This window comes from Erpetoichthys calabaricus, chromosome 6, assembly GCF_900747795.2.
Source record: "Erpetoichthys calabaricus chromosome 6, fErpCal1.3, whole genome shotgun sequence".
NCBI classification, from domain to species: Eukaryota; Metazoa; Chordata; class Cladistia; order Polypteriformes; family Polypteridae; genus Erpetoichthys; species Erpetoichthys calabaricus.
Genome location: NC_041399.2, coordinates 35,828,188 through 35,855,558, shown reverse-complemented (window position 1 = coordinate 35,855,558; position 27,371 = coordinate 35,828,188). Strand labels below are relative to the sequence as shown.

Genomic DNA, 27,371 nt, shown 5'->3' with positions numbered 1-27,371 from the left:
GTGTGTGCGCGGTTCTCTCTCTCCCACTGCCTGTGTGTGTGCGCGGCTCTCTCTCACATGTGCTGCCTGTGTGTGTGCGTCTGTCTCTCTCTTCCGCTGCCTGTGTGTGTGTGTCTGTCTCTCTCTCCTGCTGCCTGTGTGTGTGTGCGTCTGTCTCTCTCTCGTTGCTTGTGTGTGTGCGCGGCTCTTTCGCGCTGCCTGTGTGTGTGTGTATCTGTCTCTCTCTCACGCTGCCTGTGTGTGTGTGTGCTGCGCTCTCTCGCTCTCTCTCTTGCTCCCTGCACAGGAAAAGCACAGGGAGAGACTGAACATGTACAAACCGAAAGGGAAACTGGCTTGTTCGTATACCGAGTGTGTGGTCATGAACCGAGGCAAAAGTTTGGCGAACTTTTTGGTCGTAAACCGATTTGTACGTGTACCAAGACGTTCGTGAACTGAGGTTCCACAGTAGTAGGGGTCCAAGAGAGATACAAAACATTTTCTCCAAAATGGATTGAGTGTTTTGAAAATAAGTGACCATTTGGATGGTGCCACTGCTCATGGTTGACTCTTGTTCTGTGTATATATTTGACAATTTTAAAGTAGATAAATGTAAATGACGAAAAATTTAATTTATGCCATGCTTGATGCATATTGAAATAAAATGCATTTTCTTTCTCTTTCTATCTTTCTTTCTTTCTTGTCAGACATAGATACAAGTGAAAGATGAGATAAGATGGGTAGGTTGCTTTCAATAAACTCTCTAATTTTGTAAATAACATAAAAGAGTGTTGCTGGAAGATTATATTCAGAAGGTAATATTTAACAGATCCAAAGACATTGTCAATATCGAGATTTCTAAATGTCACAATCTGTAGTGACTTTCATAGCTTGAATACTGCACAGATTAATGGAGGCTGATATAGGTGATTGTGATTATCAAGAAAATGGGTAACATATAAGAGCTTCTGTGCATTATAATGTGCTCTACATTGTCTTTATATCTTGAATAAATAGACTTGATAAAGTAAAATAATTAGTGTTGACTAGAGCACACGGGAATGCACACAAAGAAGATTTTGAACAAAGCTTTCCTTTCAATGACTAACTGAGAAGCTCTACTTCTTTGTGTTCTCCCAATTTCCAATATTTTATTACTTAAATATTGTAGCCTAGTGTTGGAAATGAAAGTTAGGTGTGGATGAGTAAGCTCCTTGAGATTTTTTGATATACTCTAGCGATGCCGTCTGTGTGGCTGCCTGAATCTTGATCTACTGTATATAATGTTCATTGTATGAAGTCTTTATTCTTCTTGGAAAGAGAGCAACTGACACTTGATGTAATGTTGCTGGTAGTATTAATTTTTTTTAGCTTTTATAAACATTGCTACCAATAATGGCATTGAGTTGAAAACCTATAATAAAATTCCACAGGACATTCATCTGGTCCTGTAGGGTTCCTACCCATGAGTCTTTGCTATCTTGAATTTCAGAAAGCTTCAGATGTTTATTCAGCTCTTCTACTCAGAGACTATTGAGATGTGTTATTTGTACTTTATCAAGAAAGTCCTGGAATAGAAGTAATTGTAGCGTTCCTTAAATGTGTTACTTAATTCTTTGTGGGCACATATTTATTTCCAATTACAATGCAAGTCTCTATAATTCATTCTGAAGTTCCCGTGTATATATTTGTTGTGCTAAAATCCTATTGTTCCTTTTGTACAAGTTCATAATGATAGTGGCATGACTTACAAATAAGGTACTCTATTTCTATTGTAATCAAGAGAATACAAAAACAGATTCTAATTGTAGAGTCAATGTCTCATTTGGTTTCAGTTTCTGCAATTCTGCCTCTGCCACTTGTCCTTCTTTACCTGAATAAGAAGATAGCATGAGCATACCATTGGACACCATCATAAACCTGCACTGCACTATTCTCACATCTACCCATCTGGCTTCTGCTCTATTGGACTTCCCTCTTTATTACTTTGTAAAGAATACCATTTTTATTACAAAAAGGATGTTATGTATCAGTTTGAGTTTTGTGTATGTTATTCTTGTTTGTTAATTTTGAGTTATTATTTTCATGTTTTTATATTATTTCTGCTCATTTCCCTTATCATTTGTTATTTGGGTTGTGTCCTGTTAAGTGTGTTTCCATTCCCTGTGTTTTGTGGGTGATACCATAGGAGTCAGGGCTATCCTGATGTCACAACTGCAGGGTGCTCCTGCTATTTATTTCCAAGCGGAAGTGAAGCACAGCAGTTGAGATCAGAATTTGTTTGGTGTCATTTGTATTGTTTTCTTGTGGATTTACTTGTTTTTGACATAAATTTCTGCTTTGTTCTTGGATGGCGTTTTGGGACTTGTTAGCTTGGTTTATTTTGATAAACAAATCCTCTATTTACAAAAACTCCTGTTGCTCTCTCATGGACAAGCTGGTCCCTCGTCATTATGGGGCTTTTTTGCTTTATCCTTGGACATTTCTAGTTATTCTGCCAGCTCTCCTTGTTTGGGACCTATTAGGCTGGAAGCCAGCAGTTAGCAGTGAAGTGATAGCCGGATTGGTGAAGGTCCTGGCCTGTTGTGTGGCTATATTTTGGAGGCTCCTACTCACAAATGAAGACGGATGAAAAGTAATTCTTCATGATACACTCTATTATTTTCAGATGCCTGAGGAATGGACAGGCATTCTTCAGAGGAAAAAAAAAAACAAAACAAAAACTTTTTGTTATGAACAAATGTACCTTTACAACAAACTTCAGCTCTTTTTATTAAGTATCTACACAGAAAATACAGAAATTTCAAGATTTCAAACTCTTTATAATCTGCTTCTGGGGTCTACTGACCTTCCTAATTTACTGTTCTTTCCTGCAGAGAAGGGACACTCTGACTCACTCCTGGCTCCCTTCTAAGTCCTTTTTACTTTTTTCTGACCAGTTTCTCAGTCAGATGTCAGTTTTTGCCTTTCATTGAGCTCCTCTTTTAATTTCTTGCATTCCTAAACAGTATGTTTGACGCTTGTTGGCAGGTAACCAAGTGGGTATTTCTGAAGGCATGTCAGCTACAGTTCATAAAAGTCAAAGCTTGTAGTTAATAATAAAGTGACCTCATGGGCACTGCTAGGAGCTGTACTAGACCTTTAAATCATTTGGCCATTAATTCTGAACCAAACAAAATGATTGACAGCCTTTTCCTGGAAGTTAACAGGCCACTAGGCTCAGCATTTGTAATAATTCCAAAAATTGTGAGTAGCACTAAATCCACCCACCCCTGCACAACTCATTAAACCTCATTCCATTTTATATATCAATCACCCTCCACCCACAAATAACCTCCCATTAACCAGATGGCAGCAGCGTTACAGAAGAAAATGGGGGCAGTTCTACTTTTGTCTCAAAGCATATTGATTAGTGGCTATCCTCAAAATCCATTTTGACCCTTTAATGAGCACGATTCATGGGCCCAGCCCCCAATTGCCTACTTATCCCCTGTAGTTTTAAAAACTATGGGGTAATCCTCAATGCTTTCAGAAGGTTTTTTTTTTTTTTTTTTTTTTTTTATCTTTTTTAGTAAGTTGGACCCTTGATTTAAAAACACAACGAAGGTGGCTCAATTCCCATTTCTCACTCACCATACATCACTAAACATGTCATTTAACTCTTTCTGACATTCTAAAAAAATATACATGTAAACAACTGCTGGGAACTCTGACCTGATAAGTCACTTTGGCCAAAAGGTGTCTGCCAAAAAATGAAAACCCGAGGAAAGTCACATCAATTTATTCGAAAACATAATAAAAGACAGGGCGGCACGGTGGCGCAGTGGTAGTGCTGCTGCCTCGCAGTTAGGAGACCCGGGTTCGCTTCCCGGGTCCACCCTGCGTGGAGTTTGCATGTTCTCCCCGTGTCTGCGTGGGTTTCCTCCGGGCGCTCCGGTTTCCTCCCACAGTCCAAAGACATGCAGGTTAGGCGGATTGGTGGGTGTGTTTGTGTGTGTCCTGCGGTGGGTTGGCACTCTGCCCGGGATTGGTTCCCTGCCTTGTGCCCTGTGTTGGCTGGGATTGGCTCCTGCAGACCCCCGTGACCCTGTGTTCGGATTCAGCGGGTTGGAAAATGGATGGATGGATGGATAATAAAAGACGACTGAAGGAACATTTTTTCCACAAATTAAACAGAAGGAAGGAAGGAAGGAAGATAGATAGATAGATAGATACTTTATTAATCCCAAGGGGAAATTCACATACTCCAGCAGCACCTTACTAATACAAAAAACAATATTAAATGAAAGATTGATAATAATGCAGGTAAAAAACAGAGAATAACTTTATATAATGTTAATGCTTACAACCAAAGAGTCGCATAGTTTGGGGGAGGAACGGTCTTCTCAGTCTGTCAGTGGAGCAGGACAGTGACAGCAGTCTGTCGCTGAAGCTGCTCTTCTGTCTGGAGATGACACTATTTAGTGGATGCAGTGGATTTTCCATAATTGATAGGAGCCTGCTGAGCGCCCGTCGCTCTACCACAGATGTCAAACTGTCTAGCTCCATGCCAACAATAGAGCCTGCCTTCCTCACCAGTTTGTCCAGGCGTGAGGCGTCTTTCTTCTTAATGCTGCCTCCCCAGCACACCACCGCGTAGAAGAGGGCACTCGCCGCAACCATCTGATAGAACATCTGCAGCATCTTATTGCAGATGTTGAAGGACGCCAGGAGGAAGGAAGTCACTGCTCCCCAAGTATTCTATGTTCTTCCCTTTTTCTTGTCTTTCTTTTTAAACTTTCTGATGCCTTAGCTTAATGAGACAAGGTATTTTGCAAACACTCAGAATATTTCAAGAAAGTATCAACTTGGCATGGAAAATGATGTGCAGCAGAGTGATGGACATCATGTTTTGTTGTACTGTACGTGAACACTGATATGAATAACTAAAAGTGGATACTCCACATCCCCTCCCTTCACTGTAATTTTATACAAAATCTAAATATCTGGGTGGCATGGCAGTGTAATGGTTACAGCTGCTGTTTCACATGACCAGTGTTGCGGGGTACAACCTTGCACCATGTTATTCTCCATTTTGTGTTTGCAAATGTCTGCATGGGTTTTTCCCTGAGTAATCAAGTTCTCTTTCCACATCCCCGGAGGTGTCCCAATTAGGTTAATTGGTGACTCTTTATTGGCCCTGTGTCAGATGAATTCCTGTCTGGGGTTGTTTCCTACCTTGCCATATGTGCTACTCCCCCCCATAACTCTGAATTGGAGTAAAGGTGTTTTTAGAATGTTACAATTCAAATCCTTACAATGTCTGCTCATTTAATGGATCCAGTTTTGTTTTTGAAACCATCTACATTGTATCTGTTCAGGAACAAATTTTGTAATGTTTCACAAATTTCCCACAATTAACAAACAGTGAAAGAAAAAAAAACCAAACATCCCATAATTTGTACAGCTTCTGAAAAACCTGTTACATTGCCATGTATTTCAGGTCAGTTTTGACCCACCAGTAACTTTGGTGAATGGATTTTCTACAGCATTTTAGGTAGGTTTGTTTTTCCAAATGTCACCTTTAGAGTTAAGGAACCTGAAGTATTGTAGTAAGTTGCCCTTACTTTACAAAATGCAAAAATGTTTCTAAATGTCACAATTTGTATTTTTTACACTATTTTGACCCACCATATAGATTAGTAAATTTGACTGTTCATTTAGGGTTCTTTGTATGTTACAGGCCATAAAAACACTAGAAAGTCTGAAAAAATTTTGACAAGAACAGGCCACTCAGCCCAACAAAGCTCATCATTTCTATCCATCCAATTTCTCCAAAATAACATCATCAAGATCTGAAGGTTCTCAGAATCCCACTCTCTGCCACACTATTTCATAATTTATTCCATGTATCTATCATTCTCTGTAAGAAGAAAATCTTTCTAATATTTCAGCTAAGTTTCCAACTGCATTCTTCTTGAACTCATTTTAAGGTAATAGCCTGGATCTACTGTACTAATTCATAATCTTACAAACATCACCTCTTAATCTTCATTTGCTTAAACTAAGAAGGTCCAACTCTTCTTATCTTTCCCAATAACTCATACCTCTCACTCCTGAAATCAGCCAAGTTGCTTTTCTCTAGTGCGGCTACATCTTTTTCGTAGCCTGGTGACAAAAACTGCATGCGTTACTCCAGGTGTGGCCTCAACACTACATTATAAATTTGAAGCTTAACCTCCTTGCAATTGTACATTGTGCTGTTCTTAAAGGCTTCTGTACACTGTCTGGATGTAGTGTAGATAGTACTGATTTCACTAAGGCTCCTAGGTCCTTCTCTTACGGTGTATTTTCAAATTTCAGACCACCCTCAATGTTTTAATTGTCACATTTTTACTTTCAATGTGTAATACCGTACATTTACTTACTGTACATTATATTTTATCAGCCACATATCTGCCCAAGCCTGTATTCTGTCCATTTCTCACTGTAATTATTTATCTGATTCTAGATTATATGCTATTCCACCTAGTTTGATATTGTCTCCTAGCTTAACCGACTTATTCATATTCATATCGAAGTTTAGGCACATGCATTGATAGCGATTTGCTGCATCCACCACATGGCGAACCAAATGTCATACCCAGGATGAGGCAAGTGCAGGCATTGACCCCCGAGAGACACCACTCTTAACAACACCCAATTCTGATAAAGTTCCACACATCATAACCTTTTGCTTTCTGTGTTTTAGCTATTTTTGTATCCCACCTACTCAATACACCCTGAACTCCCACTTCTTTTAGTTTGATGCCCAACCTCTCATGTGGGACCTTATCAAACGTCTCCTGAAAATCGATAAAAAATAATATTGCATGCACTTCCATGATCTTATGTTTATTTGCTTACTCACAGAATTAAATTATCCAAAATGTCATGTGTTCTAAAACCTAGTACTACAGTTTAAGATGGTCAATCAAATGTATAGCAGGTTTGGAGTGAAAAAATATGTCTCTCAGGTATCAATTACCTGATTTTCCTTTAACTTCAACAAACTCGAATCCCATCCAGGATCAGTTATTGATTTATGTATGACACTGTCACAATGGGCTTCGGATCTCATAAATCTGAACTGGAATATATGTGTCCCAATTCCGGAATAAGGAATGGGTGTTTATTTTTTCTTTTCAAATTTGCTTTCAAAAAGTCCATTTTCATAATCGTACTGGGTAAAAAATACTGACCAAGCACACTGGTGGACTGGTCATCTACCACCTCTCCACATTTTAGAGAAACTGTTAATACTAATCAGATAAAACACTTTTGTATGGAAGCTTATTCCGCCCACTCTAAAAAAAAGAGTTATTTCTCAATATTGTTGCATTATTTTATAAATTTGTTGACTGCTGCTGCCATTAACATTGTCATGAATGTGTTTCAGTTGTCTAGTGACAGCTATTAAGGGGGGAATTACGCAGGCAGGAAGCTTGCAATCATATGATTAGAACTGAACAAAAGTTATAGGTATATATTTAGTTTTAATCATGTTGAAGTTTTTTAAGTGTAGTACAGATGTTTTAACATAGGCACTTAGGCAGAGTGGAAGCACAGAGCTGTCATTCCTGCCTTCCAGTGCCAGGGCCTGCATGGTGTTTGCACATTTGTCCCATGTGTGGGCAGATTGATTGGTCTCCATCAGTGTGCTTAACAGCTAATGGTTAATCAGTTTTAACAATTAATACTAGAAATGTGCAGGTAATACTTCTCATTTATGACTACCTGTTTAAACATTAAATACTAGAAATGTGTCAGTAATATTTCTCACTTAAGGACATGTGTTAAGCCCTTCATGTGCTGCGAAGTTAACATCTATCTACTTTTTCCATCCCCAACATGAGCACCCTAAGATTTGAGTTATGAACACTGACTACCACCAGATCACATTGTTTCAAAATATCTATAGCAAATAATTTGATCAAAATTAATTTGAAAAAGAGCATGGTGAATGCACATAGCATGCTCTTTTTTGATTGGCAGTGTGATTGAGCCCTTCAAAAGGATTGGCATACCATCCACCATATTTGCTTCTTGCTCTACAACCATCGCTGCTGCAATGATCACTGGCTCCCTGTGACTTGCAACTGAGCAGACTAACTTTACCCCTTAGCAAATACATGATTAAATGTATATGAATACAATGTATATTGAGCTTTTGTCACTTGAGTGTATGCTATGCATGTGCTTAATCTCTCACTCACTAGCTGTCACCAGACAACCAGACTACATGCATGCACAATATTTTGCAATGTCTCTGCAAAATAATACAAATCTTCTGTTAAAAAAAAAAAATGCTATTTTTTTTTTAATGGCAGGAATAAGTTTCCATAGTTAACAATGGAAGTAATTACCATTTCACCAAATTTAATCAAAAAAGAAATCATCTAAAACTAAATTTGACGGTTTACTACATGACCAAAAAGAGTCAACCTTTGGACCTAAGAACATCAGTTTAAGGCCTTCAAACACACATAGGATTTTGATCACTCTTCCATTTTTGTTGGCAGATTTAGTTTGGGTCATTGTGTGATGCTAAGTAAGGTGTTTCTGAAGAAATTAATTGCTGAAAAAAGTAAGGAACATTTTTGCTATATCACAAATGTGTTCAGTCATTTGCAATCCTGCTTATAGTCTGAATCACTGATGTCTGGTTTCCCTTCCAATAGCATCAGATTCAAGTTTTTATTTTATTCAATTTAACTTCAATTCTTGTTATTGAATACAGGGTCAAGGCAGTTACACATTTACACATAAACACGCATCACTTTCTTTACCATAAATAAATCATGGCAGACTTTCAATAGTTCATAGTGTGTGAGATCCTCTAATTCCGGCCTATTCAAATGGGGCCACACGTGGCCCAGAAGCAGCCTCTGAGTGGTCCCAACCCATGGTCCCGCCAGAAGCGTAGAGAAAAACGAAAAAAACACATTTTAAGAAGCCTTCAAAATTTTCTACATAAATTCCTACAGTAGTACAGACCTTGAATGCAACACTCCACATAGCAGAGGATCATTCAACCCACAATGCAGCGCATTGCTGTGAGGACACCAATCAGCCACTGATACTCAAAGCCAAAAATGAATTAAAAATACTGTATTTGATGAAAACATGGAAAAAGTTTGGAATTTACTTTAAAACTCAAGTCAAATTAAGCACTGATTGCTTTTCAAGACTACATAACTTTTTTGTAGAATGTAGTGCTCGTTATTAACCTGTGGCGGCGTAATGGTATTGCTGCTGCCTCACAATAAGGAGATAATTGGTTTGTGTCCCAGGTCCTCCCTGGGTGGAGTTCCCAAAGAGTTTTGAGTAGTGAGTAAAGTGCTATATAAATGTAAGGAATTATTATTACTATTATTATACTTGATGATTAGTCAATTTCAAATTTTAAATGTTATGTGTTTTCACCAAATAAACAAAACATGTAATGCTAGGACTCTCGGCCTCTATATACCTTTGCAGTGCCTCAAACTTAATCTAAACAGAACGTATGCGTACCGCCATCTTTATGTTTACAAAAAGGCACTGCTAATCACACATGTAGTGAATTAAAACAAACCCTTAGTGTGTAGTAGTAAACGTTGTATTCATGTGTGTTAGTCATTGTTGTCACTTGCTATGGGTTTGTGCACTGATAGCTTTGATAGCATTGATAGTTCTTTTTTATTTTGTTAAATGCCACTTTGTGATGTGCCTGGGTCATATATGGCCTAAATATTTATTTTATTTCAGAAGGTAAACAAATGTAATTGCTAAAACTGTGCACTTTTTTTTTGATTGTATGCATTTTGAAATGTGCCTGGGACAGATATGAACAAAATTTATTTTTATTTTATCTATTTTTTATTTCAAAAGTGGAAAAGAAGCATTGGTACTACCCAAGATTCTGTACTATTATAGCTTTTTACTGTTTTTTATCCATTTTTTGATGTGTCTGTGTCAGATGTGACCAAATTTAAAAAGGAAACAACGAATAAACATTGCTTGTTTTTCAATACATTCATTTGTATTGATTTAAAATTCTTATTACCTGTTGTTTACCAGCCAGTGAAAATGTCTGGCCCAGCTAACTTTCTTGGTTTGAAAATCTAGCTCAACAGAATTTGTAATTAAATAGTCCTGCTCTAATGGGTTACCTATAAACATATGTTAGAAAACATGAAGAAGGAGCAATTACTTGGCTGGACTACTGCATTGTGAGCAGCTCCTCACAACAAGTCCACCTTAAGTGGTACAGATACCAGCTTTCCCTACCCCACCTAAGACCTTTGGTACTCAGGTATTATCACTTTTAAAAATGATTCTGATTTCAAGGTGCTCAATCCAAAATCATGTACATGGTGGATCTAATCTCTTAGCCAAGCATGTACAACTAAATATCTGAAGCTGTGGTTCTCCTCAATTTTTACTACGACATCACATCATCAGTAATGTTAATTCATGGCAGAATCCATGGAGGAACACTCACAGAGCAATGAGAAAAATATGCAAAGTATGACTTGACCAGCATTCAGTACCTGTGCCAGTCAGCTGAATTACTTACTGCACTGATGCCATCTGCTTGACAAATGCTTGTAAACTATTTAAATAATGCATTCCAAATGGTTCCATAACAAATCAGTAACTTTAATCCCAGATTACAGCAAAGATATTATTTAACAATCCAATAAATGTACAATCCCAATTCCAAAATATAAAATGTATAAAATGTAAATAAAAACAGAATGTAATGATTTGGAAATCTCATAAACTTATATTTTATTCACAAGAACACAGAAAACATATCAAATGTTGAAAGCAAGACATTTTACTATTTCATGAAAAATATTAACTCATTTTGAATTTGAGAGCAGCAACATGTCTCAAAAAAGTTGGAACGGGGCTACAAAATGCTGGAAAAGTAAGTGGTACGAAAAAGAAACTGGAGCAGGAGGATTTGCAACTAATTTGGTTAATTGGCAGCAGGCCAGTGACATGATTGGGTATAAAATGAGCATCTCAAAGAGGCAGAGTCTCTCAGAAGTAATGATGGGCAGAGGTTCACCAATTTACAAAAAACAATACGTCTACAAATTGTGGAACAATTTCAAAATAATGTACCACAATGTAAAACTGTGAAGACTTTGAATATCTCGCCGCCTACAGTACATAATAATATCAAAAGATTCAGAGAATCTGGAGAAATCTCTGCGCAAGGGACAAGGCCGAAAATCAGTATTGGATACACATGATCTTCTGGCCCTCTGGCAGCAGTGCATTAAAAACAGGCCTGATTCTGTCATGGAAATCACTGTATGGGCTCTGGAACACTTCCAGAAATCAGTGTCTATGAAAACAGTTCACCATGCCATTCACAAATGCAGGTTAAAGCTCTATCATGCAAAAAAGAAGCCATATGTTAACATGGTGCAGAAATGCCTTCTCCAGGGCCAAAGCTCATTTAAAATGGACTGAGGCAAAGTGGAAAACCGTTCTGTGGTTGGACAAATCAAAATTTGAAATTCTTTTGGAAAGCATGGACACCACGTCCTCCTGACTAAAGAGGAGATGGGCCATCTGGCTTGTTGTCAGCATTCAGTTCAAAAGCCTGCATCTCAGATGGTATGGGGATGCATTAATGCCTATCAAATTGGCAGATAGCACATCTGGAAAGACACCATCAATGCTGAAAGAGATGCATATAGGTTTTAGAGCAACATATGCTCCCATTCAGATGATGTCTTTTTCGGGGGCGGCCTTGCATATTTCAGCTAAATCACATACTGCATCTATTACAACAGCATGGCTCTGTAATAGAAGAATCCGAGAGCTGAACTGGCCTGTCTGCAGTCCAAACCTTTCAACAATTGAAAACATTTTGCGCATCATGAAATGAAAAATACGACAAAGACGAACCAGGACTGTTGAGCAGCTAGAACCCTATATCAGACAAGAATGGGACTGCATTCCTCTGCCAAAGTGCATCAGCTGGTGTCCTCAGTTCCCAGGCGTTTATGGACTATTGTTAAAAGAAGAGGGGTGTGGTGTCATGGGTCCACAGCTCTCCCAGCAAAGGCCAGCAATTTTATTTAAATAAATAATCACCGCGCGGGGAGTCAGGACTTGGGAACGTGGTATCCTCCACGTGAGAGTCTTGGCCGTTGGAAGGATTTCCCAGGTCACTGTCAGGGGGAGCCGACCGGAGCCAAGGATCGGAAAGGCGACTGACAGTAGCAGTAGCAGAAGTAGATAGAAGGTCAGCTGCAATGAGAGCGACTCTCCTGTAGAGCAGCCCAGATGGGAGTAGCAGGGGAGCCGCCATGGTAAAGGAAGTCTCCGGGCTTTGTAATTTTAAACGATTGCTTCTTGTTGGATTTTTAATCTCGTTATTCTTAGAAGATGTTTCTATTTATTGATTTTAACCTCCATGTTTCATTTTATGGATTATTTATTTATTTAATGAAGACTTTGAAGCACTGCACTTGATTTAATCTTTGACTGCACTTTGGACACCTGTTCTGATTTGTTTTTTAATAAAAGCACTTTGCACTTTTGAACCATCCCCTTGCTCAATTGTTACTGCCTCACTGTCTAGCTCATCGGTGACATTACTGACGGTGTTGGGTTCAAGGGCTCCCTAACAGCCCATGGAGCATGGAGCTGAACCCGCATCATCACAAGGGCATGCTACACAGTGGTAAACATGGCCCTGTCCAAACTTTTTGAGACATGTTTGCTGCCATCAAATTCAAAATAGTACATTTTCTCAGTTTAAACATTCTGTATTTTTTCTATGTTCTATTGTGAATAAGATATTGGTTAATGAGATTTGTAAGTCATTACCTTCTGTTTTATTTACATTTTATACAGCTTCCCAACTTTTTTGAAATTGGGGTTGTACAATACGATTTCATCAAAACAAGATTCAGTACCTTGGGATAAGTTGCAAGATGCCTTTTGCAATCACTGTGAAGTATCAATACTCCAGGATTAGAATCTGGAATAGAATTGTGTGTGTCATGCTCAGGTCTGTTTCCTACCTTGTGCTCAATGCTGCCTGGATAATCTCTGGCCCTTGCAACCCTGAATTCAATAAACCTGTTAAAAAAATCAGATCTAGAATTGCTAAAGTCATTCAGTAACACTAATCTGGCCTCTTGCCTTTTCATTTTTTTTTTTTTTTAAAATCTGGTCACAGTGATTTAGTTAAAACATTAGAACAATCATGACAAGAGCAGGCCATTCAGCCCAAAACACTCATCTACACTATTTACCTAGATTTTCCAAAATACATCAAGATCTGAAAGTCACATAAAATCCTACTCTTCGCCACACTACTTCCTTTGTGCAAAGAAAAATTTTCTAACATTTATATGAAATCTGATCTAACAAACTTCCAACTGTGTCCCTGTGTTCTTGGTGCAGAATTATTTTAAAGTGAACATCCTTAACCCACTGGACCAGTTTGTTTCATAATTTTAAACACATCAGTAATGTCACCTCTTAATCGTCATTTGATTAAACTGAAAAGGTTCATCTCCTTCAATCTCTCCTCATAGCGGATACCTTTCAGTCCCAGAACCACCCTAGCCGCTAAATGTAAGAGGCAATCTTAGAAAGTTAAAACTTTGAGCTAAACTCATATTAGAATTTCCTTAATTTGAATAGAATATAAATTTATTTCATAGTCATAGACAATGGTATAGTCTTTTTCCCCCTATAAGTTAGTAAGAAATAGAACTTTCTTGCTATAACTGAGATTTCCCCCTATAAGTTAGTAAGAAATAGAACTTTCTTGCTATAACTTGAGATACACTGGGTTAATTGTGTCAGTTATTAGTTAGAGTAGGTCCCAGTTCACAGGGACATAAAAGACACATTTTCACACTTAGAAATGGGAGAGAGAATTGACTTTTTCTGGCACTGTTACTTCTTTTTTATAATTTAGAGACCCAAAACTGTACATAGTACTGGTAAAGCTTCACCAGTGTCTTAAGCATAACCTCCTTTGATTTGTACTCCATGCATTATGTTATATAAACTAACATTCTGTTAGCCTTCTAAATGGCTTCTGTACATTGTCTGGATATCGATAGTGACAAGTCCACAATAACTCTCGGTCCTTCTCAAAAGGTCAAGTTTCAGACCACCCATTGCTTATACTAATCGAATATTTTCACTTCCTATGTGTAACACATTACATTTACTTACATTCAATTTCATCTGCTACAAATCTGCACAGGCCTTGTATGCTGTCCAAGTTTCTCTGTAACAATTAGCTGTTTTCTCCATTATCTGTCCTTTCAAAACATTATCATCATTATAAGCAGATGACGCTCTCTATGCATTACAGCTGACAAAAATGAATGCCAACCACTTGAAAATCTCGTCTCATCTTTCAAAAATAAATTACCTGTATGTCAAGAGAGTACTGTGCTAAGGATTTATGGGAATAAAGTGCTTGATCTTTTTATATGTTTTCTGAACCCCACTTAATCCAATTTTATGTTTGTATTGAGGCAGCACTGAATGCAAAGCAGAAACCCCCAACCTGAATGGGGATGAGAGTCCATCTAGCAGTGCGCATACACTCAGTCACATGGAGCCAGTTTAGAGTCAACAATTAACTGAACCTTTTGACATGTGACAGAAAACAAAGTACCATTAAACATAGACAAAGGGAGCCATCTAAAACTCAACAAAGACAATTAATGGACTGAAACTTAACCTAAGTAATCCAATCTTAAGCTCGAGATATAAGGCAATAGTGCTAACCTTTTCACCATGCACCTATTCCAGGTATTTTTTTCTTCCACCAGGTCCTACTAAACTTTAACACCCCACTGCGATTATGTTTAACTCATTGAACTACAGGGGCTGCTCCAAATCAACATCACAAGAGGGCAGGATGCTAGCTTTGTAAAGACCCCCCAGTGAAGATTAATGGCTTCATACAAAAATACAAAAATATTTTCCATAAAATAAACATGCTAATTGTAGACTTAAAAAGCCAGCCCGGTCCTTAATCTCACAGATGGGGAGGCTAGGGTACGGATGGCATTGTTGCTTTATGCAGATGATGATGTCCTCTTTGCCACATGTGAATTGTGACCTTCAACATGCACTCAATCTGATTTCGCTGCTGAGTGTGAAGCGGCTGGGATGAGGGCCAACACCTTGAGGTCTAAGCAATGGTTTCTCTCTTCGAAAACAGAGGATTGCTTTTCCCTGGAAACTGGGGGTGGTGGTGGGGGGGGTAACACTTGCCCTTAATGAAAGAGTTCAAGTATCTTCAGAATCTTGTTTGATTATCTTACAATCTTGTTCATGAGTGAAGGAAAAAACTAAACGTGAGATTGACAAGCAATTGGAGTGGCAGCAACTATTCTGTGTATGTTGTACCGGTATTGTGGTGATAAAGCGGGAGCTCAGTCTAAAGTTTAAACTCCTATTTTATGAGTCAATCTCACACCCTGCTCCTCACCTATAGTCATGGAGCTGTGGGTAATGACTGAAAGAATGAGATACGAGTATAAGCAGCAGGGGCAAGGCAATGAGGTAACTGCTTCAGGTGGCAATCTTGGTAAGGAGGGCATTTTCTCTCAAAAATAATGAGTGTTAAATATGAAAAGTAAGTGTTACAGTACATACCTATCAAATGCTTACCTTATATACTGCCCTTTAAAATTTGTAAGAAATAGTTCATTTTAAAGGTTTTCAGTTTTCCAGAAATTAATTTTCCCCCTTTGCCGCACTGCAAATGCACAATGCATCTGCATTTCAAAACTACATGTCAGCAATTGTTATTAACATTCATTTTCCTGATTTTTTTTTTTTTTTTTTACATATGCATTGTGTATACATTGATTATTTTGTAAAATTTGTTAATTTTTGGAATATTCTTTAGGTGTCAGTTACAAGTACAATGTGTGTTAAAAGTCTAAGTTCACGACTGCATGTGTTTAGTTAAAAAGGGCAGGCACCTTTAGCTTGCAGGACAGTTTAAAGCTGGCCGCCAGTATTTAGAGAAGGGTGTGGGATGCGCCAAAACAGCTGAATTTCATTTTTGCTTTTAATTTCCCCATTGCCAAAATCCAATAAAAATATATACTTGGACCCAACAAAAGTGGTGAAGGACTTATATACAGTATTTATATTGTTTATAAATGCATATTTGCATGTTTTATTGATTTAAAGCTAAACCTTTTCATTTTGTAAAATATTTTTTCTCAAAAATACTATGTATTTACTATTCTATTATTCTACTATTTTATTATGAACCCTGTATCACATATTGTATGTGTATTTGATCTATCGACTCGTTCCTTGTAAAGTGTACTGTCTTTGAATGAGAGAGTAGTAGTTCTGAATGAAGAGCCCTGGAGAAAAACATGCTTAAAAAACAAAGCTGAGGTCAAAAGTGGAAATCAAGAATTGATCATCAAAATCTGTAATGTAACACCAAAATTCAGTTTTACTTAAAGCAGGAATAAAATACCAAAATAACAAACACAAAATTGCACATAATCACCAGTAAGTTTATCCTGTCTCAGATTAGTTCTGGGGCTTCACAAGAGTGACTTTCTATACCATTGTTTTTGATGATCTCATCAACCACATAATCCTGGGGCAAAATAGGAGCATTACTGTGACAATGGGTGCCACGAAGCTCTCAAAATGATAGCACCTGGTAACCAAACAAGATGGAGCTGAAAAAATGCTATTAAATTGATAAACTATTAATAATGGCTGCAAACAAGCAAATAAAAAACATAAAAAATTGATTCAGGATAGAGTAGAGACATAGAATACAGTAAAGATTACTTTTTAAGCTCTAGCAAAACTCTAGAAAAATAAAAACATTAATCACAGCAGTAAAGGGATATATGAGGGGTTTGGGAGAAGCAGCAAAAATGTGCCTTGAGTCAAGCCAATGTCTGCCTATCATTGTTCACATTATGAAAGCCAGTTACTCTTGTGGTAACAAGCCCTGAGCATTGTTGGACAAAGTCACACAGTAAGTCACTCGCAGATATCAATCATTCATGAGATCATCACTAGTCACAATATAAGAGCCAGTCACCATCATGGCCCAAATTCATCACTAGCCAGATTCTGGACAGCTAGTCACCCACAATAACTTCACGTGTCCACCACCAGTCCCGGTATGACACGTCAGTTCATCACTGGTCAAAATTACTGAATCAGTTTCTCAATAATCACCATATGAAAGCCCAGTCCATTACTAGTCACAATTACTGAACCAGGAACAAACTGGTCACAAGCACTGAATCAAGCATTGCTACTGACAATTTTGAAATTAGTATACCACTCATTATAGTCTGACAGCCAGTTCATCACTGGGTCACAGTCATTGCACAGACCCACCACCTGGTCACAGTCACAATTTGCTCTTCATATTCACTCCCTTACAGCGGGGCGATTTTGATGTAGATCATCAGTCTGACAGCATTAGTTTGAACTGAGTGAGAGAAGTTGGACATGCTGGAGGGAGCTGGGATGAGCACAGGGAGAACACTTAAACTTCACATGAAGAGCTAAGGAATTGAACAGTCAGCTTAAGTCCAATGCTGTGCTACACCCTGTGTCAGCCTAATGATTTTGAAAAGACTGAACGCTACTAAAACAGAATGGTCATTTTTATTTGTAAGAACATTTTCATACATTCTATACACAGTATGCAGCAAGACATCAAATCCTTTTACACCACAAAGAAGCTGAAATACAAGCAAATTCCTACAATGTATATACATTTGCATTCTGAAAATACTAACAATAACTCACTAAGCAAAAAAAAAAAAAAAAAAAAACCTAGCAATTGATTCCATATTGAACTAACATTTCCAAACAAATACTTCAAAACAAAGCTCTCACTATTAAACAATATCTGGATGTCTTTTTTGCCTCATATGCATTACTAATAACAAATCCCATCAATCCATTCCCTATTTGTCAATTACTGAGTCATGGAGCCAGAGTTTATAATGAGAGAAACAGAGGAAACCACTCTGGAAGGGATGTCAAACCCTGGCAGGAAACCACACATCAAGCACTCTACTAGGCATGCTTTGATTTACGAATTATACTAACGTTGCCCGTCAATGGAGACAGGCCTTATCAGATTCCTATATGCACCTCATCAGAAGAGCACCTCCAACGATCCTATCTTCCACGGGGTGGAATGCGAGGCTTGCAATGTCTGAGGCACGTTTAAATAAAGAGAAAAACCTGAACTGGAAAAAGACAGCTCTGTTATCATCCTGTCTTCGGCTGTGTGATTCAGCAGTTATTTTAAAAAGCAGCAGAGCACTTGATGACCCCACAAATTTGCATTGCTTACCTGCAGTCGGTGAGGATCACACAGCAGGGAGGCCCAAAGAATCGTGCATTGCAGTGGAAAAATCAAAGGTAAATAAAAATGATAGCGCAACGCACACAAGAGCCTTCCTTTAAACTCAAGGCTGGATGCACTGTGCACTCTATGCCTCAACGCTCTTGGTCCCATGCAATCTAATACACCTCATCATGTGGTTTGTTGCCATGGACGCGACAGATCCCAACAGTTCCCACTATAAAAGGCTGGGTTAAAAGTTTTCTCTCTCTCTCTCTCTCTCTCTCTCTCTATCATGTGAAAAAAGGGGAACAATGTTTGCTGCAGCCTACTTTACAAGCAGGCAAACTGACATTTTTTTAACCCTCAAGAGGGTTGTTTCTAGCTTTTCTTGTTCTTTGGGACCTCTCCTGCAAGATAACATACAGTAAGCATTCCCTTTCCACTGGGCCATATGAAAGAAAATACCAGCCCTATTGTTTCACCCACCAACCCCCTCCCTAACCTTCTGGCCGGACTGAAGTTATATTTTAGGCAGTTTGTGGCCCAGTTTACACAACGCAGTGAGCCTAGACTTTTATAACAAGGTGCTATCGGAGCGGCTGCCTCAGCCTGCCACTGTGTTCAGCCTTGCTTCATCCTGCTATTGATCTGAATGTCACTTTCGCCTCATTTAATTTTCATCTGCTCAGTCATGATAGACAAGCAGAACTGGCTGCTTTATGTTAGTTATTTATGTTTTTGAGCTTCTCTGTTATTTTTTTCAATTGGCAATGTAGAGGATGCAGGTCTGGGATATTTCTGCTCTGTTCAATCAGTCATTTGCCCATTCTAGTTTATATGAGGCATGATAACTTCCTCCTTTTGCGAACAAATCATTCATACATCATTTTCTACACACAAGTCTTGCCCATTGCAGGGTCGATGAGTGCTTAAGCCTGTCCTGGCAGCATCAGGCAAAACATAGGAACGCTAACCTCTGGACAGGACACCAGTCCATCACACACTCACATTGCCAATTTAGAGCCTTCAATTTAATCAGTGTTTAGTTTGCATCCCCTCTTAGACTTATCGTCAAATGGTGGCCTGCTGCCTATATTGGAAGCCAACACCCTGGCAGGAAACAAGACTGGACAGTGCAATTAGTAGCATTGCACCCACTGCATGGTGCTCTACGAGGCTAGCAGGTTTATAATCAGATTTTACAACTGAATTACGACACTGTCTCACAGCTTTACGAAGTTGGGTCAACATCCTTGTGAATCTATGTCAGTCCCTCTGAGTCTGTATGCATTTTTTCTCCAGGTATTTCAGTTTTCCAAAGATGTACAGGTTAGAATAACTGGTCACTGTAAATCTGCCATTTATGAGCATTGGGTGGGTCTTGTGATGGGCGGTACACTTTCCATAGCCGTTATCCTACATTTGGCACTGAGTGAACCCTGAAATATGTACAAAGAGGACTATGAAAATAAATGAAGGAAATAACACACAAACCACTGGTAGACACCTTGGAAGTATGCCTGAGACCACAAACACAAACAGGTCGGTGTGGTGGCTCTGAGGCTAAGGATCTGTGCTGGTATCCCGAGGTTGCAGTTCGAATCCCCATCACTGCCAAAAAAGATCCCTACTCTGCTGGGCCCTTGAGCAAGACCCTTAACCTGTAATTGCTCCAGGGGCGCTGTACAATGGCTGACCCTGCGCTCTGACCCCAAGGGGTATGCAAAAACTAACACATTCCTAATACAAGACATTGTATAAGGCGAAATAAAGAACAAAAAAAAAAAAACAGGAAGAGATACTGATATCTATATAAAATAAACCTAAACAGTGTATGTTACACAAGGGTTCAAAACATTTCTGCTCTTTGGGAAGTTGCTCTCGTAGTTTCGTTTACCCTGCTGCTGCTGTGGTTAGTGTTCAAGTTGCCAAACTGTTGTATTAAAAAATAAATCACACCTTTCTCTTAAGTTTTTTGGTTTTGAGAAATTCACTTTTGTTTTTGAATAATGGAGAATCAGAGCATAATGTCTATTTAAGTTTGTATTTAACATTATTATAATAATTTTTGTCGCCATTTCTGCCACCTACTTTGGTTTGTTAAGTTCACCACCCTTTTGTGAAGTTTTGTTGAATCATCATTTCTTAAAACCAACCCGATATTTGCGGTGTGTGACATCACTTTGACAATAGGATAAAAGGTCCAGATTGCAGATTATCTAAGAAAAACAAAAGCTTGCATACTTTGTGACTTTTTTATTTTTATTTTTTTTTATTTCAGACTTTTATAGGCATGTCTTTTTGACTTTGATTTCTGTTTAGCCTATTTACTTTGCAGTCTTTCCGATCTACTTTACAGTCTTGACGTTTACTTTGTTTATGGAGTTCTTATCTCTGATCCCTTTAATTTGCCCACTGTTATGCTTAATCATAGCAGTGCAGCAAGTTTCCCACTGAGTAGTCAACATGCACATCTATCAATTTGCACCCAAAGAAGGCCAAAGAAGTGTCCTGGTGTTAAAAGGGCCTGAACCTCACAAACGCTTATGTGTTCAGTATGGGTACAACACTGAAGACAATGTCACAGAGCACAAATTCTGTTCATTGGGTATGTCAAGATTTGCCAATCACGTCAATTTACATGACTGTAAATCCTCTGGGCATGTCTGATTTAGAAACTGCTTGCTGACCTTCCTACAACAGTTGTGCATATTCTCTTATTTCAGGACCCATAACATGCTGCCTGATGGATCTAGTGATTGTACTAAGGGTAACAGTTACGGCAAGTTCAGGCACAATCTCTGCCCCATTTTTTTTCTTTCTTCCAGTCCTCTAGTGATAATTAAAACATAAGCATCAAACAGATGACATTGTTCTGTTTGAGGAGTTCCTAACATCAATGTTACTTATTCCTCACTACTGCAATATATGCACTATACTTCCAGCATGAACATTCATTGGATGTCAGCTCTCATGCACACAGAATCCTACCCCTATGTCCAACTTGTCCTGATTTTGTTGGAGCAAGTAATGGACTAGTTAAACTGAGTCACTGGGCATGTCAGACTACATGGCTGGCCTCATGGGAGTGTGCCTCTTGACTAACTAGGATTATGTAAATGAAGGCTACCTTGGCAAAGTATATTCAGGTGGATAAAGACCTGGCTTGTAGGTGGCACTATCAAGAAAGAAAAAAATCAAGGAAAGCAAAAAGGTACAAAGAAGGTGGCTTTCATGTTGGGGTTGTAAAAATACAAGGAAGCGTTCATAAACAGTAGTAGACACAAAGCAATGGGCCAACATAAGCAGGTTAATGCACCTGACTAGGCCATGTGGTGCCTACCCCCACTTAGCCACCATGTACTTCTACTTAACACTCTTCTACACCTTCTGTGCCTCTTTGGCCCAGTCTAGGCAGCTATTGCCAATATTTGCTTACCCAACTCCAACCTAGATACACCTTCGACCAAGCGTGCCTTTTAAACTCTAGTTTATTAGTACTTCACTTCCAATCCCCTTTGGAATTACGTCCAGCTGAAGGCTAGTTTTCATTGATACCAGGAAAGCTGATTCTGGCCAGTGCAAGCAATGGTGGCTCCCTAGTTAGAGTAAATCACCTTCACGGACAACTCCTTACCAAAATAGTTCAAAAAAAAAAGAGTGTGATGATTGAATGAAGAGCTGTTCAAGTCAGCCCAGCATTAACTACTGATAAAAAAGCAGAAGAAGCTACAGCTATTATACAGCACATGCCTTCATTCAAGGTTACGAATCTATCATTTAAAAACTCAAAGAAACTTGACACATTAGTCAAACCATCTTCCGCCTATCAGTGCAGCAGTTCCTGACATACTTGTTTTTTGTCATGTTAAGGATGCAGATAAAGAGGGGCAGCAACTACAAAACTAATTGTTGAGCATGCTGTACAAAACTGGCATGAGAGAAAATGAATGGCAATCCTTGATGTTCACAAAATTTGACTAACTGTATAGCAGTCATTTATGAAACTGGGGCAGGGTCTGATCAGGATTGGCTAATGAGATGGCTCATGAAAGTTAACTTCCAGATGTCAGGTCCCAGAAAATATTGTCATTCTATACTATCTCAATGGAGGACTTTATCCTGAATTAGTCTCCTAGACCACATATATTAGTTCTCATATTCCGTATTTATCTTACAAGCACTCTAATTTTCAGACCAGCTCCTAGTTCCATTTTCCAATGACCTGATGTCATAAACAAGTGACAGATTTTTTTTTAATCCTAATAACCTTATTAATTAAATGTCTCACCAATTTATTTTTAGCAGTGTGTCTTTGTTGTGTCTTCACATACAATCAATTGGTTTCATACAGTTAACAAAAAGTTTTTTAAGCCCAGAAGCCTCCAAAAGTTTACAAATCTACCCAAACCCTCAAATGTTTAATAAAATACAGTAATACATACACCTGAATATTCTAATCATGCTTCTACAAGTGAAGTCAAAGTTATTTTTTCTTTTTTAATAGTCTGAACAGCAGATATAAAAAGGGAGAGACCCTCACAGAATGTGGTCACCACCCAGAAAGCAGCTATGCTCTACTGTGAAGATGTGGTCCAAATATGCACTGAACGGCAAAAAGGTCCAATTAATTTTTAATGATGGTGCAGACCTGAGGTGGGAGCTGTTTACTCAGGGTGAGATGTCCTTAGATGGCCCCTCAGAGCTTTGAAATCAGTTGAATTAGGGACACGCAATTTATATTTCAAAGTAAGTCAGCAGTTTAATCAGGAGTCCAGGCAAACTTTTCAAGCTGCCTCATTTATTTATTTAATTTTCAAAAGCATATGTTTTGGAAAGAACGGAATGCAAGCAATGCTGGCCACTTTGTGCTTGTGCTTTATGGACCTGTAGGATTGTGAGGGACCTATTTAAAACTGTTGGCTGGACTGAAAACTTGAAAAAAGCCATATCTGAATTTAAAACACAGTATCTGCACCCCTGAACAACTGTTGAATATGCAATTAGTATAAGTGAAATGAGCCTCTCCGTCAGAGCGTGCATTAACTCATGCTTTGTACAATCTTGCTAAAACAGTTCTTTATTCCGGATTTCAGATTGGCTTGTTGATATTATTACATCATTTGAGAAAGTGCTTATTAACTAGGAAGTGATCGATTTTCACTCAGTTCAATTCACAAGTTTGTCGTTGAGTCTACATGGATTTTTGTGTTAATACGAGAGGGTCAATCATAAACTGGGAGACATCCTATGTTTATTTCTTCCACTGTTAATAAAAAATGAATTAAAAAAAATATATATTTTTATCAATTCATGTAGGTTTTTCCTTAGGAACAGCAAAACTTTAAATTGCAGGGTACAAGCAAAATATATCAGTGGTTAGTGGTGCTGCCTCATAGCTCTTGTAGAAAGCCAAAATGCATGCAAAATCTATTATTAACCAGTTTTACTACATTTGATTTTACTGTTTAATAGATGTTCCTCATCAAAATTAAAACACAAATGGCAAATGTGTTCTGTAAACAAATTTAGCTAAGAACTGTAAGATTTTACAACTTTTAAAAAATGTTTCTTACTACATTTGAATCACAACCCTGCCATGGGGGATGCATAAAGCAGGGTGTATCTTTGTGCAGTCCCAAGCCCAGTTAAATGGGGAGGGTTATGTCAGGAAGGGCATTGGTATAAAAATTTTGCCAGATAAATATGCAGACAAACAATACAGATTTCCATACCTACTCAGTCAAGGCCGTGGGTTAACAGACGGCCGCCACCAGTACTGTTAGCCAATGGGAAGCTGAGGGGAAATTGGGCTACCTGTTTGTTGGCTGAAGGAGAGGAAGGGGGGAAGGCACTGTCCAGACGCATGAGGAGAGGAGAAAGGGTAAGGGAGCGGAAGAGAGGGTAGGAACTTTGAACATCAGCAGTATGTCTGGTAAAGGTGACAGAGTTGGCCAATATGATGGAAAAATTGAAGGTGGATCTATTGTGTGTGCAAGAGACCAGATGGAAGGGGGAGTAAGGGCAATGTGTATTAGAGGCAGGTTCAAATTATCTTATCATGGTGCAGACGAGAAATGGAGACGGGGGGGTTATCCTGAAGGAACAGTATGTCAAGAGTGTTTTGGAGGTGAAAAAGTGTTAGACAGTGTGATGATTATGAAGCTGGAAACTGAAGGTGTGATGAATGAATGTTTTAGTGCAAAACCCCCTGCAAGTTGGGTGTGTGATGGATGAAAGATTTCTGGAGTGAGTTTGATGAAGTGATGGAGAGTGTACCCAAGGGAGAGAGAGTGGTAATTGGAGTGGAATTCAATGGACATGTTGGTGAAGGGAACAGAGGGGATGAGGTGAAGGGTAGGTATGGTGTCAAGGAGAGAATGCAGGAGGTCAGATAGTGGATTTTGTGAAAAGGATGGACATGGCTGTGGTAAATATGTATTTTAAGAAGAGGGAGAACACATGGAAGAGGAAAGAGTGGAAAAAAGATACATATAGGTGGATTATATTCTGTACAGGAGAGTCAGTCTGAAGGAGTTTGGAGATTACAAAGTGGTGCAGGATTAAAGCATAGTTAGGCAGCATAGGATGATGGTCCGTAGGATGAGCTGGAGATCAAGAAGAGGAGGAGAGTGAGGGCAGAGCCAAGGATTCAAATGGTGGAAGTTGGAAAAAAATAACACTGCAAGGCTGAGTTCAGGGAGGAGGTAAGACAGGCACTGGGTGGCATTGAAGAGTTAACCAGATAGCTGGGCAACTGCAGTAAAAGTGGTAAGGGTGACAGCTAGAAGGTTTGCTTGATGTGACATCTGGACAGAGGAAGGAGGACAAAGAAACCTGGTGGGGGAATGAGGAAGTACAGGCAAGTATACAGTGTAAGAGGTTGTCAAGGAAGAAGTGGGATAATCAGAGAGATGTAGAAAGTAGACAGGAGTACAAGGAGACAAGGCATAAGGTAAAGAGAGAAGTGGATAAAGCTAAAGATACGGCACATGATAAGTTGTATGAGACGTTAGACACTAAGCAGGGAGGAAAAGGACCCTGTTCTGATTGGCTAGGCAGAAGAGACCAGGCTGGGACAGATAAGCAGTAGGTTAGAGTGATAAAGAATAAGTGTGCTCACAACGAGGACAGTGTGTTGAATAGATGGAAAGAATACTTTGAGTGGTTTGATGAATGAAGAAATGAGAGCAAGAGAAGGTTTAATGATGTATAGATAGTGAACCGGGAAGTGCAATGGATTAGCAAGGAGGAAGTAAGGGCAGGCTATGAAGAGGATGAAGAATGGAAAAGTCATACAAAATGAAGAAGCATATGTAAATTACTCAAGAAATGTTGACAATTTTAAAATGAATGGCATTAAACAGCACTTCTATCTGTTATTACATACATAATGAAACATAATACCACTAGGCCCCTTTCTCATGTTCATAGATCAGTGTGGGCAAATGGCTGACAAGAACAATTTGTTTCAATAAAATGATTACATTTCTAATGAACGAGGGTAATCTCTGTTAACTTTCACTATTATAACGTCATTGTGTATACTGGAGAGGACTACGCAAGCACTAGCACTGTCAGATAGTAGATAAAGCGCTTTAAGCATGAAGACGCAAACAATACTAATCAATCATTCTGGGCTTGTCCATGTGCTGCTTCTACCAATTGCAGTAAAGGGGAATCAATTAACCTCACTAGAGAAAATCAAGATGCGACAATCTTAGAAATGGCAGCAGAGGTTTGAAAAGGACATAATGTGGTTCTGAATTGAATTTTGGCTGGATTCGACTTTAACTACAAGGAATATACAAACTTCAAGAACAGTGGCAATAACACAGGATGGCATACAAAATAGTAGCTCTTCTTAATTAGATACAGTCACTATCCAAACAGATGGCTTTGTCACAAAAGTCATTTTAGTGTTGTACTACATAATTTGAGGGCTAATTTTCTCATAGGCCCATCCAGGACATTGACTGGAATAGAAATTTTGTGTTAAAAATATGCAAATTTAATTATCCACAATACGAGTAATTTCATATTCATTTTGGATGTGGTTACTGATGCTGCTTCACAGATCAAGTACTGTATTTTGGGTTCTGATTCCATGCATAGTCTACTATAAATGGAGTCTGCACATTCTCTTGTGTCCAGTGCTTTGGTTTTCTTTGACATCCCAGAGATTTGCAGGTTAAATTATTTAGCAACTCTAAACTGGCCCCAGTGTGAGCAGGAATAAGTGGGCGTGCATTCCCCTTGATAGAATTGCACCCTGTTCAAGGCTGTCTTCCATCTTTTGCAGCACTCTGCAACTATGAATTAGATAAATCAATTCGGAATCAATGTATGGAATTCCCTAAGTATAACTATACTGAATTTAAAACAAATAAATGCTTGTTATTTTTGCAATGATCCTCATGTTTCCAAAGGTGACTTTTCCTCCATCCATCCATCCATCCATCCATCCATTCTCTTCCGCTTATCCGAGGTCGGGTCGCGGGGGGCAGCAGCTTGAGCAGAGATGCCCAGACTTCCCTCTCCCCGGCCACTTCTTCTAGCTCTTCCGGGAGAATCCCGAGGCGTTCCCAGGCCAGCCGGGAGACATAGTCCCTCCAGCGTGTCCTGGGTCTTCCCCGGGGCCTCCTCCCGGTTGGACGTGCCCGGAACACCTCACCAGGGAGGCGTCCAGGAGGCATCCTGATCAGATGCCCCGAGCCACCTCATCTGACTCCTCTCGATGCAGAGGAGCAGCAGCTCTACTCTGAGCCCCTCCCGGATGACTGAGCTTCTCACCCTATCTTTAAGGGAGAGCCCAGACACCCTGCGGAGGAAACTCATTTCAGCCGCTTGTATTTGCGATCTCGTTCTTTCGGTCACTACCCATAGCTCATGACCATAGGTGAGGGTAGGAACATAGATCGACCGTTTAAATTGAGAGCTTTGCCTTATGGCTCAGCTCTTTTTTCACCACGACAGACCAATGCAGAGCCCGCATCACTGCGGACACCGCACCGATCCGCCT

At 39.1% G+C, this 27,371-nt stretch overlaps 1 protein-coding gene across 15 annotated transcripts in view; it reads right to left on the bottom strand.

Annotated features, from left to right (window-relative positions):
- Nucleotides 1-27,371, bottom strand: part of dtna (dystrobrevin, alpha) — a 468,481-nt gene that overhangs the window by 179,427 nt on the left and 261,683 nt on the right. Inside the window, exon 1 of one of the 15 annotated variants that reach the window (XM_051929102.1) lies at nt 18,356-18,488. The exons of the other annotated variants lie outside the window; for them this stretch is intronic. The gene's annotated coding sequence lies outside the window, so the exon portion shown is untranslated. Of the gene's footprint in view, nt 1-18,355; nt 18,489-27,371 lie in introns of those variants that run through there. 15 annotated transcript variants of the gene reach the window in all.